Genomic DNA, 16,227 nt, shown 5'->3' on the forward strand with positions numbered 1-16,227 from the left:
TTTCACATTATTTTAATAGAATTTCCCAACTCTCCATCACTAGATGAAAGCCTTGTAATGTTGACTAAATATGTTTTTTAAACACTTTCTTATTTTTAGAATTATTGGACTTAACTGTAATACTGCTCACTAGATGGGTGAATCGTAACACAGTGGTAGTGTAACATACCTGTAGCGCAGCAGCAGAAGTTTCAATGAGCTGGGAGGCAATGTGGTACTTCGCCACGAGATCTTGCCACAGATGCAAGGCCTGTCCCCCCACCTCTTGTCCCAGGATGATACCCAGGCACAGAAGTGAGGGCAGGATCGCTTTAGTTCGCTCATTCTCCCTATCTGTGAGAAATATACCCAGCTCCCTCGACAGCAAGCTGCACACGGCTCGTATTATCCTCTCCATGTGCATTGCCCAATCTGAGCCTAACGAACAGTAAGGAAGATAGTTTAAGATACAACGATTTTCGCTTCTGAATATTAATAAATATCAAATAACCTCAAATTGTCAAATATTGTGTTTATAATAAGTTATATTATTGGGTTTTATATATTAAGTGACTATAAAATTTACTCACACAAACATCAATATATATTAAACACTGACTTAGTCACTGTGTTAGTCAGTAGTGATTCAGTTCCACTTAAGGGTTTTTGTTCAGAGTATTAATCATTGGCTATAATTATGGCTTATTTCACAGATTTTTTTGCCTTTAAACTTCTCAACTGATTGGTTGTAGTATGAAAAACAATACACTAGAAAAATATTCAATATATGTCTGGTTGTCTTAATGATTAGATGGAATTAAAAAGAATTGTGCCTTTATGCGGATGACTCATCATGTCAGCAAAAACCAGGTTAGAATTGGAATTGGCCTCATTTATTGAACTGTTTAGAATTCAAACATTTTCCATAGATAATGGACTCATCCTAAAAACATGCAAAAATTAACTTCATTTCATTTGGAACATTTCTGAAATTCACGTTTGTATTGATAATAAATTTATAAATGAATCAGAAAAAAATCTTATTTTTAGGTTTACATATGGACATTTGCCATCGTTCAGTGAAATAAAAAATCAGTAACACTACGTTTTGAGATCTGCAATCTTCTTCTTCCGGCAAATAACTAACCTAATACATAATTACAAACTAGGTCAAAATAAACAAATCATACCAAAGCGTTGACACTCAACACTAACCTTCAACTTCTAATTCTAGACTAAGGCGCTACGGTTTTGACTTTTGTGTAAAATTTTCTAAATCAATTTTAAGAGTATAAAAATTCTCAGACTATCTCACTCATGATATCCTCTGGACTGAACTCAGTAGACTCGAAGAATCGGCAGCAGGACGCTAAAATGTTGAACATAGCAGATTCTGAGAAGAGTTTGTAGTGGTGTGGCAACTGTGTCAGGATTGAGGAGATTTTCTTGAGTGCTGCAAGATTCCTATCCAAGTCCTTTTCCCTGAATGAACAGAATTCATATTGAAACAATTATAGAACTTTGACAAAATGTAAGTAGTAAAATAATACTAACAATTTATTTTAGCCATAAAAATTATAATTTCAGAATATATAAACAAATTTAAATGAAAAATATTACTTTTGTAAAATAAATAACAAATTGTGTTTTACATAAATTGTTAGTTGTTTAATGAGAACTTAAAGATCTTAGTGGTGACATATAATCCTGTCTGATTACCTCATAGCCATAAGGTAAATTAACCCAATAGAAGGTACAGCTCTACCTACTAGAGTGCTTATTGCTAACATGTTGACATATCAGAATATGTCAATGCTGCAAAAGACTCACAGTTCTTGTGTAGTAACCAACAAAATGTAGGGGTCTGCTAAAGTGCTTATTGCTAACTTGTTAACATATCAGAATACTTCATACCTAAATGGTAAATTAACCCAATAAAATGTAAAAATCTACTAGTGTGCTTATTGCTAGCATGTCAGAATATGTCAAAGCTATAAGATACTCACAGTTCTTGTGTAGTAACCAACAAAAGGTACAGCTCTGCTAGAGTGCTTATTGCAAGCATGTTGCCCTGTCTAATTATCTCATTGGTTAAAGCATTTAGAGCATGTATACACAGAATACGCCTCAAAGAATACGTCTCTCGTCTATTCTGCTTTTTTGAGGTCTTCTGTACTCCATTCTCTTTGTCCACCTCTTGTCCTTTTAACTTCCTAATTTTTTCATCTTCTAACTCTTTCACTTTCTCTGGGAAAGACTTCACTAGGATGTAAACAAACTCTTTCCAAGCAATCAATATCTTGGTGCTAACAGCTGAATGTGTTGGATCTTCTTCCATGTCTATTGACTCATCCCAACTCACTCCATGAAGTTGATCAGTGCAATACTGCAATAAAAAAGATGAATTATAAGGACTTCCTGAAATATTAAAACTACTATAGTAAATTAGTGTTCTTAAATACAGCAGAGTCCCGCTAATCCGAACTACTTGGGACTGAACCAGTTCGGATTAGCCGGGATGACAGAAAAACACAAGTGTAAGCATGAGAACGGGTCTACATTGTTATAAAATTATCCACATTGTTTATCAACGTTTATCACGTTTTCTGACTGTTGTACTGTATTTCATGTGAAAAAATGTGTTAAGACTGTGAATACTTAGCACAGGTAGTAAGTTACAGTACACCATAGGTTCACTTTTGTAGTGTGAGAGTTCTATTGTTATGCAATGTGAGCGTACATTGCACATGTCCACGCGCTATGGACCAGACTGTACTCTCCCACACTTGGTGCCCAAAAACATACACACTAACTCAATGAACAGCTGCACATTGTGCTCTAGTCTACAGTGGACTGCAGTGTGTTGTCTGTTGTCTCAGTGGAAACATTGATTCCACTGTTGTGATTCTTTGCATAATAACAGTGAGAACTGATTGTTATGGCGAGTAAGCGAAAACATACCACTGTTACTCTTAAAGACAAGCTTGACGCCTTAAAGCGTTTAGATAAGTGTGACTAAATTGGCCACAGACTTTAATGGTGGCAAAGCTACCATTTGTGATTTGAGGAAAAACCGTGCAAAGCTTGAGCAATATTGTGCTACTTCTTCAGGCCAGACTCTTGAAAATAGACAAAGAGCGAAGCAATTCCAGCACAATAAAATGGATGAAGCGCTTTTTGCTTGATTTTTCCTACGAAAGAGAGAGAGGAACTCCTTTAAGTGGAAATATTGTTCAAGAAAAGGCGATTCAATTGAATGAGTTAATGAATGGCAATGATCTTTTCATGCTAGTATTGGGTGACTAGATCGATGGAAGATGCACCATGGAATACGTCAGCTGACAATTACAGGAGAACGACTTTCTTCTGACCATGATGCAGCACGTGAGTACATTTGAAACTTTAACATCGGAAGTAAATTATTCTTCACAGCAAATTTATAATGCTGATGAAACATCATCTTTAAAGCATTGCCTACAAAGAGTTTAGCATCTAAAGAAGAAACCCATGCTCCTGGCTTTAAAATGAGCAAATTAACATTAACAGTATGTTTTAACTCTTTTAGTAATTACAAGCTCTCACTAATGTTAATAGGCTTCAACAATTAATCTTTGTTTTCGTCAAACATACAAGATAAGTGCAGTGGTGAACCCAACTTGTTATCAGGTACTGACAGATGCACAGACTACCAGATAAGAATGATAAGATTATTGCAACATGCACTCTGATACTATCTCAAAATTGGCAGAGAACCCTCATAGAAGTAACCACTGAAAAAAAAGAAAGTTGTAGCAACATTTCACTTATAAACCATTTATAACCGTTATAACCATATTATAACTGCAGCATTACGCAATCAAAATCAGAAAAGTCACTAATTCTGACATTTCTCCCAACATGACAGACTAAAGCAAAAGACTAAATTAACATTACTGTAATGTAGGAAAAATGTGATACAATGTTAAATATACCAAAGATAGCCTGATGAGTTGATCGTTCTTGAAGAGATTTCCAATAGAATCTTGGAGTGCAGAATGAACTTGATCTTTGTACCAATAAATTTCTGTGCCCAGGCAAGTTAGAATGTACGCATAAGCTGGAGCTACTTGTCTGAAATAGAACAATTAAATTTTAACTGCCATCTGACTGATAAACGAGATAAAATTAAACATCTTATAGTAAAGATTATTTATTATAAGTAAGCAAATATTTGAATAAAAGCAATTATTTCATAATTAATGTACATGTTTTCATGAAAAACAGTTTCAGAACTGTTAGATACCACTTACTTCAAAAGATAAATATTTACCCTTTCAATTCTGTGATGTGGAACAGTGGATAACAAAAGTTGGTGAAGAAGTTGTCTCTCATTCTGATGTAGGATATGACGAGTGTACGCCTCTCGTGCCACAGTGCGTGTAGCAACTGCACACTGGCGAGGTACGCTCGATCGTTGGGCGTCTCCTTGCGCTGGGTCAACATACCATTATCAATATTCACAGTCAACTCACATTGAGCCGAACTACAGTTCTTAGCCGATAGTTGGTCTTACATTGTTGTAGCCCACAATCACGAGACATTGGAGTGTTACTAATTTTCAGTATACTGTGAGTGGTGAACAGATGAATTATTTATGACTAATATGAGATAAGTATAGTCTTAGTTATTTTGTAGACTGGACACAGCATAAGGTTTATAACTGTCATAGTTTGCAAGTACGTACCTTGCGGATGATGGCCAATGCAATGTGTACAAAACCCTCTGATTCCTCCCCTGTCTTCTTCTGTACACATTCCTTCAGTTCCAGTGCATTGAGGAACGCCTCGGCCAGACTGGCCTGCTTGTGTATACATTCGGTGACGAGCTCCAGCACTGCAATCTATCACACAAAGGATCTTTAATTATTTATTTTGTCACTTAATAAACTCTCTTGTATGAATCATGGCCACTTGATTAGGGGAATAAGTAAAGCGAAAACTTGTAATAATTATAAAAAAATCTTACCAAATACAATTACTGATATTGTTATTGTTATTCCCTATGTCTTGAGACACAATCACGTACTTCAGCAATATGTGTCCCATAAGTAAGTTTATGTGTGGATCAAAGTTTTAAATAGCTGTCATAATAAAGAAGACTACTTCTTGAATTAAAGGTGAATTTTTGTAAAAGAAGAAGACAACTTTGTGAGAAGTCCAGAAAAACATAAATAATTTTTTAAACATAATTGTGTACCATTAAAAAACCAATAATGCTAAAAACAATATTACATATTAAATATGTTTCACCTTCAAGTCTTTGGTCATTTGTTTTTATTTTTTACACATGAATTGGAAAATAACTTTAAGACACTTTTGAACTAGCATTATTTTCATAGAGAAGTTACAAATAAAATCGTTGCCACCTAGCAATATACTGGGATTTAAAAGTACATATCTTCCTATGTACATCGTGAGTGATTGTAAAATAATTTCTACCTCTTTGGATTATTTTTTTGTAGCTCCACTCATTCCACTTCGAATGGACATCTCCAGTTTGCCAATACGAAATGCTTCAAATATTCATATGGTCATTGTAGTAAATGGCATACTTCCCTCAATTATCTTACCTCCTTTAATTTTTTTTAAGGGCAAAAACACTAATGTTACCATCATTGTCCAAGAGATTTATGATAGTTACTCAGTTGTGATAGTGTCAATTTGTAATTCGATTACTTGCTACCATCAGATTACTATTACCACATGAATATAAAACCATAAACGAATTTAATTTTTGCAATCACAAATTTTACTATACTCGATAATCTAATAAATTACATTTATAACAGTCAGTGTTACATCGCAAACAGAGCACAAAGCAGGTGACCATAAGACATGTCAGTGTGACCAATGTGTAATGTACTGCTTCTCCACAATTCACCATTGACGTTTTGAGTACAAAAGGATATATGGTGTAATACCCAGATGTAATATGTTTATTGAAATTCACATGTTTGAAAATTGAAATATTACACTATTAATAATAGTTATAAATCGAAAATACCAACCTTAATTTCTTCAGACTCTGTGGAAGAGTAGAGAGGTTTGAGATACATCTGACGCATGGTGTTGGCTTCCATCCCAATACAGGCCATCAACGACTGGTGTCTATTCTTTAAAACAAAAAACAAAATATATGCTGCATCTATAGTACATTACATGAATTAGAGCTTAAGGTAAATACAAAGATTTTAAAATTTAAATCATCAAAGTATTAAAACTGATAAACAAGAACTAACTATGACTAATGTTGTAACTTAAAACTTTACAAACAACTAATACAATTATATTGTAAACAAGGTTCACTCCAATGATTCATTTTGTTTGAAAACAAAAACAGAAACTATAATTCAACACTAACTTAAAAACGTAAAATGTATGTTTGGAGAGTAATAACAGTTTTGTCTGTGTTTGTCTATTTAATTTTTTTTATTAGTTTATGGTTTCTCTCACACATACATTTATATTTTTTATTATGCACATGTTTTGTTACATATGATGAAGTATTGATACGAGAAGAGAACCATAATTATTTAGTAAATATGACCCTGGACTTTTCCAAAATTCACCGTTACTGCCTTTAATCTCATTAAATATTAATTTTTACGTATACAGTAGACATACTTCCTGGTCTTTAAAATTTTATCTCTTTGTATTTTTAATGACATGTGTTTTCATTTAAGTTTAAATCGTTTGTGTTATTACTTTAACCACTTTTATTTCAGTTATGTGAGTCTGATGATGTGTTCCTTGAACACGAAAGGCCTCACAAAAATAAAATTTAATAATTATTGGAGTGTTTGTTTATAAATTGAATAGTTTTTTACTTACATCGGCAAACCGAGACAAAAGCTTGACGGAGTTGCACCTAACATCAGGGCTGAGGAAGTTGTACACATATCCTGCCACATTGATAACGACTCTGTATGTGTCAGTCTCCTTGGGCTCCTTGTAGATCTCCCTCTCAAGTCGCGTTAGCATCCTCTCATCCTGCAATTTGTGACAAATCATGATGGTTGTAGTGAAACCTCTACAACTGAAACTACCTTGGCGTGATGCTCCATTACTGGAACGTTTACAGAACAACAGTAATGAAAAATAAAAAGTTCCACTGGAACTGCCACAAAAACGTGACCGTTGCAATGTAGAAGTGGATCGTAGCAACTGGAATTGTCTCTTCGCAACAATGAAAAAGTAAATGTTCCACTGGAACTGTTACAAGAACTAGAATGATGAGATAACTGCAGCAATGTAAATTGAAACAAGTCCAGAGAGGCTATATTTATTAGTACAGTCTTTCTTCTCCTCTCTCAATTCTATCTGCTATTGCTGGGGGCTTTATTTGTACTCGACAATTTTTTAATATGTCACAATGACTTTACAATTTATATTTCAACTTTAATCTCAAGTAAAAAAGTTTTAGTATTTTATTTTTTTTGTGTTAATAATTATTAAGATTATTAATTTGGGTCTAAATCAAACTCTACATTAACCCATTGGCAACAAATGATACATATTGCTTGTCAACAGTTAGTATTACCATAACGACCGATAACTGGAGCTACCTGTCACGCTAAGTTCAACATTTTTTTGTGAAAACATTTTCCTAAAATAGATTATTTTGGCATATGTCTATACTATTATATCGTTGGTCAGTCTCTTAAAACATAAAATGTTTGATTTTGAAGCTGATCGACTCTCTTGAAATCGTTTATTGTTTACCTTTTCATCAGTTGATTGTTTGTATTGATTAGTTACTGTGTTCTAGGTGTGTCTGATGTCGAAATGATGCATAGAGTGTGTTGAGCTTCTTCGATGTCAACCTTTTTTGGATCAGACTAACAGTTTTCATACATTTTTAATATAGTACTCATAACACTGTCAACAGTTATAAAGTGATAACAGTGTCTATAAAAAGTGAATTGGCAACACTGTTTCCCACAATGAGTCTGTAACCCAAAGTGAACAGACAACTAGTACGCTCTCTACCGGTTGAGAAAGATTGCAGTGCAATTGAAAATTTCTAACTATGTGTTAAATATGTGTACTTTTATGTGTTCTTTCAATCAGTGGACCCAAGAAGATTGTTTACAAGTTAAGTCTTCTGATTCAATCAACCCAATTAATTCAAACCCAATCTTCTATTTCGTCACTTTTAGAGGTGATAGGTTGTAATTGTTAGTTTACATCTAGTGAACCAAAATGACGTACATGTTGTGTATGCTTGAACAGTATACACTTGTTGAGTATGGAGAGCGCGGAATGGACAGAACTGATCAGCTCCAGACAACATTGGGCATCCCAGCTGTGGAAACTCTCCACCCAGGAGAACAGTTGTTGATCCCCTGCAAACAGTAGAAGACAGATTTTTGTAAATTAATCAATTGTATGAAAAATTATAATAACATACAGTAGAGTCTTGCTAACCGGATATGAAAGCACCTACAACCTGTCTGGATCATTGAATGGCTATGTTAAACAGAAAAAGCTTTTTAAACATTATGTAAACCAGTTTTATCATAGAAACCCCTCTTTGAGCACAAAGTACTCATAAGAGGTTATCCAGAAAGTAGATTACGTTTGATATAAACAACAAAAATTATATTGTACACGTTTGAAAGTGACACTAAAATACTATTTTTAAACAGTCACCATAAAAATATAGGCACTTAACATAGCGGTGAACTAGTTTTGAAATTCCAGCATTATAAAATTCTGCCACCTGAGACTTCAACCAGGTAGCCATACCCTCCCGCAGTTCCACGTTGTCATCAAAGTGCTGCATCGCAAACCAGGTCGTCATTGTCAACGGGTGGTAGTCGTTGGGTGCAAGGTCTGGACTGTAAGGCAGATGTGGAAACACTTTCCACTTAAAAACATCCACACTTTCACAGATAGTCAGGCAGTATTGAAGGCGTTGGACTCTTGTATGTTCAACTGCAAACTTGTCTGGGATTGCTATCAAGTCGTTTCTTTCCTTGCCAGAATCAACAATGCAACTGTTTGTTGGGTTCCTAGTAATGAGGGGATCTCTGGGAACGAAAGAGCTGATGTCCTGGCTAACTTGGCTCAGCATCCAATATGATAGGACATCAACCGTTCTGTGACATTTCTAGGTGTGAATCCTTTCTGGATAGCCCTTGTATTATTAAGATTATCAACAATAAGCAGAACTATTCTAGTGTTGGTTGCACTCATACTGAAACATTGTTGCATATGGTGTCAGATATAAAGTGGACAGCAAACAATAATTTGTTCACATTTAAAAAACGAGTAAGAATTCAATTACAAAGTGTTTTAAAATACTAGTGTTATTTTTTTAATTTGAAGATAATTGAAGAATTCTAAAACTTACTAGACACAAGGGTTTATGCAGACTGAAAACCCTTAAAAAGTAGGATAAACGTTTCCTGGTATATAAAATCAGAAACTAGCGTGACTACAGCTTAATCCATGCTAACTGTATAAACTAGTAGTAGCTCCAATTTGAATTATATATATATATATATTTGCATTTGCTTTTAGTTGTGTCCAGATCAACCAAAAATTAGATGATCAATAAAAATTAATTATAATATGGAACAAAAACTTAATTCAAATATAAATAAGTTCAAACAGTTCACCCTTTCTACTAATACGAGCTAACTTTTTTATTTTTCATAATTTGAATAAATATTTCAGATGATTGCACGTTTTTGGCACAACTGTTTTATTGCTATGGCTCTTGTTCATTTACATGCTGCATGTTTACGTTAAAGCATAAATGAGGTGTTCTGTTTCATTTGAAAGTTGTTTTGTGTTGATATCATTATGAGCCGTAAATAGTCCAATGCCACTGATGGTGTTAATCCTTTTCAATCTCATTCAATACACTTTGCTTCCATGTAAATTTTTGATGCTACTGATTTCATTGGTATTTAATTATAGTATTTTTGTTATAGTACTTACATTACACTAAATTTACAAAAAAATTTCATATTTAACTATGCAACAGTTTCAAGATTTAATATTTAATCATAAATTTATAAAATTATTTTTTGTTGCAAATAAAACTTAGCTTACAATCTATTAGAGATATCTATACCAAACTGTTTTTACCATCTTAAAGTTAGATATACTGTAATACAACTTTTGAACCCAGTTACCATAAGCAGATAAACATTACATTAATGTGATACAATATTAGTCAATGTTATTATCAAGCAATGTACTGAATTGAATTGAATTGAAAATCTCTTTATTCATTGAATATACATTTTGTATACAGCGTCATAAAAATGACTTAACTAATATACTTATAAACTAAGAGGTTATAATGTGATAAAATACTCCAATTTCATAGTCAATCTAATCGCAAATGCCCCAATAATTGCAACATTAGCCATATAACACAGATTAATTTTTAAAAATACATAAATAGTTAACAATATAATAAATACTTAAAAAGTAACATTTTAAAACTATGGAACTATAACAACAATAATAATATATTTAAGTAATTAACAAGACGATAGCAACAATAATTTAAATAAATACACAAAACAATCCAAATAAATACATAAACACAAATTGATATATTGCTGTTCTATAAAACACTGAGTTCAACGCAGAATTATAAAACTCGTCAAATAAATATAGAGATAAAGAAATTAAGTATGACTTCAAATTTTTTGGTGAACATTGCATTATTTTTTTTTGCAGTTATTGTTAATGGAATTTTAGTTAAACATTTCTTCTTCATGTAATTAGTGTTTTTCTCATAAAACTGCAATCTATGTTTGTCCAGTGTAATACCACATCTTGTACTGTACTTATGGCTCACTCTTAACATGGAAGGGCTGTTATTTTGTACATAATTTACACTTTCATATCTATATAATCTATATACTGTAAAAATCTTAAGCTCTTTAAAAAGGTCTTTAATACTACCATTTGTTTTCAATTTTGTTCATTATTCTAATTCTCCTTTTTTGGAGTTTGAGAACATTATCCAAGTTTTTCCTTAGTGGTTGCCCTATACACAGATATTCCATGTGAAATATGGGAGTGCACTAGAGAAAAGTAAATTATTTTTAGTGTCTCCAAATTACGACCAAAACACATTCTTTGTAAGGCACATTTTACGTTGCTTACCCAGAGAGACGACGTGGATGAGGGCAATTGCTGGCTCCCAGTTCAGCAGATGGTGAAGGGCCGTGTTGGCAAAGAGGTTCTTGGTGGGCATGATACAAGTGAGGGGTTGTTTTCCTTTACCCTCCACCTGTGTCATGACACTGGTCTCCGGAGGATAGATCTCTTCCAATGTGACGTCCAGGACACACTGGATAATCTGGATACACAGCCACTCGATGCGTATCCGCTGTCTCTCGTCTGCGAATATCCACTGGTTGTAGTGGGGAAAGACGTCTCTCAACACAAACTGTACTCCGGCTAGAGCTGCCCACGACTCGAAGACAGACGGTAACTGTTCCATTCATTTTATATTTTAATTGGTGTACGAATAAATGAAATATAGTTTACTGCTAATTAAGATTCACAAACTATTACTAACTTACAAAAATGAAAAAAGTTTTTTCAAAAGTATTTGCAGCTCAGATTCTCCATTTCCAACAGTATGATAATGTGATAAAACAATATCAACTAAGGAAGTGTGCAATATAAACCACAGAGGACTCTGTAGTTAATAGAATTAAGCTTGTCTGAAAGGTAAAACTGCTTTGGTGTAGTCGTGTGTGTATTAATCCAGAGTACATCTGTAAAGTAATGATGCTGAGACTGAGTCTGATAAAAAGAATTTATTGATCAGTATAACTCTACCAATATGAAACCCCTTTACACCTCAGCAGTCCCAAATCCGCTTTAATAATAAAAAGATTAAAATTTTCATTTAATTCTTTCAATACGATTACCACATTGCAAACTCTTTGAAACATATAACGTTTGTGGAATTGTCTAAGCTAAAAACTAAAAATATGTACACATGTATTTCATGTATGTCTAGAACACAACAATTTTATTTCAATTTTTAAGTAAACTTTCAAAACCAAGACAACAAAATAAAGATATTTTAGATATCAAATTTATTGAGTGAATACTCTGAATCTGATCTACGAAGATAGTGAATTACAAAGCAAAATTTTCATAATGGACTAAGAATGTTTTCCACTCTGGTCCTAAATTTACAAAATCTGTTTAAAAGGAAATTAAATTCTTCCATAGACTAATACATCAACTAAGATAAATAAATTTCTAAAATAAATAACAAACCAATAGCTAATTGAAATGTCTGCTACAAAAATGTATTAAATGATAGAGGAAAACCTTTTATACAGAAATGAACCTACAGCTACGTACGCTTGTGTGTACGGTTGAGTTCTTAAGATTAAGGTTGAGAGTCGCTTTTACTTGTAAAAAAATAGGTGCAAATAGCGATTGGGGTGCAATCTACTATAAATCATGATTACTGTACCTCAAACAGTTTATAGATGAACTCAAGGTACGACACAAGGACTGTGAATTTGCCAGAGTTGAGTTCCACCAGTTCCAGAATGGTCTTGACCCCATTAGAATGATAGTAGTCCCCCTTGGCACACTGAACATGGTCCAACACAACCTTGTCTATGTCGGGAATGGCTCTGGACACCTCCAACAGCATCACAACATCCTTCGGGTAGTACTTGAGCAGAAGTGTACATGTCTTCAGGCAGGCGTTGAGCATTTCTGCGTCTTTCCTCTCATGGTACCTGACAGATTGAGTCATGAGTTAGGGGTTTAAAATACTTTAATAAGAATAAGAATAATTTATTCACACAATAGAACTCAAAGGTTTTCTGTGCAAGTCAAAACATCAGTATCAAAAGTAATTATAAAAAAGCAACAGAACAGAACTGTTTACAATCAAACAAGGTAAAACACAAATTCTTGTAAACAATTTTAAGTTATTCCTACAACAACAAAAATCGGTCTAATCAAGACATGAGTATCACGAGAGCCTTGTGGAGACTATAGAAATCCTTCCCGATCAAGTAAGCCTTTAAGTAATTTTTGAAACTGTTTACATTTGTTTCAACTTTGATTACATTTGGAAGAAAATTGTAGAGTTAAGGACCAAAATAAAAAATTTGAGTTTTTGAAGGTTGACTCTGAAACGGTCTGAAAATTAGGTAATTTCAAAATTCTGTAATTTCAAAAAATCTGTAATTTGCGATCAGCGGTCAAATAGACTCAGCAGACTCGAGAAATGCACAAAAACAAATATAAAAGTACTAACTGCGAGCAAATATTATTTACAAAATGATACTGTAATTGTTAATTAGGTCATCTATTAATAAGTTTTTAAATACAAAGTAAGCAAAAAAAACATGATTTAGTGATCGGTGATTTGTGTATTGTCATTCAGTTTTATATAATTAATGACGTGGAAAATGTCAAATCCCGATGATTGATCCTCGAATCTGAATCTTTGTTGAAGATTTGGTGGATTAGAAATTCGGCTTCAACCCATCATAATCCCTCTGTTATCTTTAAATAATATAAGAGCAATGGGGTAGGTAGGTTTTTGAGGGGAGGTGAATCTAATTGAAGAGCACATCACACCAGAGTAGTAAATCTAAATTTGAATAGATTAGTTAGTCCTAATTAAAATATAGTGTAATAGGTCCAACTATTGCATTTTAAATGCAATACGATGTACACTACCTACAATTGACTTTAAATGTTTGAAACAAGTTTAAAATGCGTTTAATAATTGATACAAAATTATGCCCATAGTTTTTAAAAATAAAAAAATATATTCTGAAAGCTCATTGTCATATTATAACGTATCTAATTAAAGTGGAAGGAGATATGACGTTGTTCTTAAAAAACAGCTATTTCTCTGAACCACTGCAAAATCTCTTCACAAAAGAGTTGTATTCTTGGATTACTCTTTATATTACCAGACAATCCAGAAAAGGTTAAAGAATGACAGAAATAGAATTGGCGGTGCTTTTGTTTAAACCATATTTTTAAACAGGTACTTTTTAAGCTGTTAAGATTTGAAAATCAACAATAATTTTTTTAAGTTTTGGAATAGGATTCTGATTTAAATAACAGAATAAGTTTGTTCATTTAAAATAATTAATATTTGAATATGCAAGTTATGTATAATTAGCTATGTAATAAACACTAATGTCATTACCACCAGAATTGAACAAGAATAAGGGTTCAAATGTGATGCTGATTACTTAAAAGAGAAGAAAAAAGAGAGAACTCTATACGTTACTGCAACCACAACCAGGTCAATATCTGTGCTCATCCCTAAGTACTAATATTTGAGGAAACAAAATCAACAGAATCAAGTAAATTAATATAAGATTTAAAGGAGGCTCTATTATGAAGAGAATAATCCATAAAAATTCGTTGACATGACTAAAACAGTTTATCACAATAGCAATCTGAGAGCACTCTAAACTTTGCAGAAAACACAACCAGTTTGACAATTGTTGCCATTGTTGCTTCAAGGACTAATACTAATACTGATAATACTAATACATCATAAACTACAACGGAATCAAGTAAAAATAACAATGAACTTGCAAATTTACAGTATTTCAAAACTCTTAGTAATCAATCATCCAAGAATTAGAATCGCCAGATTTCAAAGTCCGTTGTTAATTACTGTATATATACCATTGGCTATAACTAAAGTCCCAGCTGTTCTGACTGAAAATTAAATTAGAAGATAAAAGCAAATAAAGATATATTATTTTTACCACCATAATAATAGATTATCTATCACCTTACAATTCTATTCGAGAAAACATTTCATCCACAGCGAAAAACACAATTTTCTTGTGTTCTTTTCTGTTTGTTAACATTTCATTGTAGAATGATAGTACGGACAAGACGTTTAACCGCAACAGCAACATCTCTTCTTCCGGAGGCTTAGGATACTGTGTCATCTAGAAAATACAAAATTTACTTGAAAGCAAACTCTTTAAAACTAATAATATTTAATATTCACTAAACAAACTACTTAAATAAAGAATTTTCAGTTTAAAAATTTTGTTTGTAAATGTTTTTAAAATTACTTATTTTTTCACCTGTTGAAGTTCCAACATTTTGCAGTAATTTAAATTTTTAGCTTTGTTGTTGAGCAGTGTAAATCTTTGTAAATGACTTTTGTTGTGTATAATGTTTACATTGTCGTAAATATTTTATATAGCTTATTGATTTTCACATCTTGCAAGTTTTTGAAAGTTTGAAAGTATTAATTGTTTCACTGTAATAAATCAGTTCCTGCCATACTAACTTTCATATTTTTTTCTAGGACATGTTTCAAGTACATCCTAGTATTTTTAACAATTGTTGTAATTACTTATAAAATATTATTTTTTAATTACAAACAACCATATTTTGTACTACACAGAAGTCAAGAACACAAATATTTTATCAACGATTTCTGGTCAGTGTTTCACTTTCGCTGGTGTGTGTGTGATGTATTGTTTGTGCACTTGACTTTGCTTGGCTTTATCTCCAATCTGTACTTTAGGCTGTTGGTGTACCAGTTAGGCACACACACAGGCACATATGTGTTGGTAGAGACATATTTTATAGCTTTTACTCATTAAACTAGTTCAATGCAGAAAAATAGTACAGTTTTTTTATTATTTTGTGAATACAGAATTATTTTATAAAAAAAATAAGAAAAAATTATCATTTCTTTATTTGGATAGCATTTTCAACTGTATATCATGAATATTATGAGATGAGCATAATTGATTTGAATTATTAATTAACCATTGACTACAATTAAAATTCAAAATTATATTTTTACTCTCAGGTACCACATTCATTTTTCATTTTGCAATGGAAATCACTGTGTGGGTGTTTAGAGTCAATTAAAAATATTAAGAGACCATGTAACACGCTAAAATTACAACAATTAGATTCATACCAGACCTACCACTAAAAATTTAAATTATGTGGATCATTAGCTTGCCGGAGCCACTCCCAAGTTTGAGGTTTAGGCCTTGTCACATTTTTTTTCCCATCACCACTTTCTCTCAAAATTTTGTCGAGGTTACATCACTCACTTTATTTTTACTTTCATTGGAGTATGCTCTCCACAAAGTTACTAAAACTCACACCTTTTTACTGTGACATCATTTCAGAACAAACAATCAACAGGTGAAACAATAAACAACAATCAATTTCGAGAGAGCCAATC

This window comes from Homalodisca vitripennis, unplaced genomic scaffold (genome assembly GCF_021130785.1).
Source record: "Homalodisca vitripennis isolate AUS2020 unplaced genomic scaffold, UT_GWSS_2.1 ScUCBcl_3876;HRSCAF=9670, whole genome shotgun sequence".
NCBI lineage: Eukaryota > Metazoa > Arthropoda > Insecta > Hemiptera > Cicadellidae > Homalodisca > Homalodisca vitripennis.